General features: G+C 54.8%; 1 non-coding gene across 1 annotated transcript; it reads right to left on the bottom strand.

The window, feature by feature from the left end:
* Positions 1 to 435: 435 nt before the first annotated feature.
* Positions 436 to 517, bottom strand: TRNAS-UGA (transfer RNA serine (anticodon UGA)). Its single transcript has one exon. It is a non-coding gene; the product is annotated as a tRNA-Ser (tRNA).
* Between the last annotated feature and the right edge of the window lie 850 nt (positions 518 to 1,367).

Below are 1,367 nucleotides of genomic sequence, written 5' to 3'. Positions count from 1 at the left end.
TCTCTTCCCATCCCACCCTGCCCCACTTCTTTCTCTCCTCACTCCTCCAGCACACCCCATCAATGGCCAGCGGGAGGCGCTGAAGGAAAAGAGGAGGAGCTTATCAGCCAGGCCTGCTAGCAGGTGGGAGGGGCAGGGGCAGAGATGGCTGCTGGGTACCTTTTTTTTCTTTCTCTCTGTTGCTTCTGTAGCACGCATGGAGTCTCTGACTTTGCTCCTTTCGCACGCTAGAGAGAGGAGCAGAACCAGGGCTATGGCTGATCTATGGGGCACTAGGTGAGTGCCAGAGGCTTTAGGTGCTGAGAAGTGGTGTCCCAGGAATCTCTATGAAAGGAGCAGAACAGGATTTACTTGGGGTGGGGAGAGAATTGAGAGTGTCTCAGGGGGTTGTAGAGAGGTATTGCCCGGGTTAGAGAGTAGCGAAAACACAGGCCTCATTGTGAGCAGGATTTGAACCTGCGCAGGGAAACCCTATTGGATTTCAACTCCAATGCCTTAACCACTCAGCCATCACAGCTGTGAGCACAAAACTGCCCCTCTGCCAGAGAAACTGGTAAAGAATAACAATGCCCAGGCATGACGTCATCTGAACTACAGAATTCCCACCACAAACCTGGCTCCCAAAGCACAGGGGGGATTTTGGGTTTGTTCTCTTTGCTTAGCCACGTGCAGTCGCACAGAGAGTGCGTTTAAAAGTCTCCCCTCCCACAGATCGGGAATGGGAAATGATTCTCAACTTGAAGCTTGATGTGAATGAGGATGTCTGGGCCACAGGGCCAGGGACTGATCTTTGCTATAGAAACCAGTGACACACGGAACCAGGCTAAGGAAAATGTTTCCTGGAGTCAGTAACTGGAATAGCAGCAGTATTGTGCAGAGAAATGTCTCACAAGAGGAGTCAGCGCATTGGTGGTTCAGTAGCAGAAGTCACAGATACAGCAGGGGAGGTCTGTGGATCGGGAGTGAGAGGCACTGGCAGAGCAGTGAGAGGGGAGCCCAGGGCTGGGATAACAGGGGCTGTGGGTCAGGACAAGCAGTTCTGCGCAGAGTGTTCAGAGGTGCCCTGTATCTGCCCTTTCTCTGCACCGTCCCTGCTCCCAGAATGCACCAGGCCCTGGACTGAACTCTTCCCCTGCAGGCTGAGCTGGTTTCGTTTGCTGTGATCCTGTTGGATAGGGAGGGGGGGAAGTGACAGTCCCAGCCCAGAGCCAATGCCCCCCTGTCACCCAGCACCCTTGGCCCCAGATCCACCCAGCCTAGTAGAGAACTCAGCAGGGCAGGGGAGCCAGGAGTTGTGCCCTGCTAGGTGCTCAGGGGCATCTATCCTGCAGCTGGGGGAACTCCCCAGCGTGGTCCATGGGAGCTCA

Source organism: Gopherus flavomarginatus, chromosome 25, assembly GCF_025201925.1.
Source record: "Gopherus flavomarginatus isolate rGopFla2 chromosome 25, rGopFla2.mat.asm, whole genome shotgun sequence".
In the NCBI taxonomy this organism is placed as follows: domain Eukaryota; kingdom Metazoa; phylum Chordata; order Testudines; family Testudinidae; genus Gopherus; species Gopherus flavomarginatus.
Note: the sequence above shows the minus strand (reverse complement) of the source record. Positions and strands in the feature narration are given on the sequence as shown.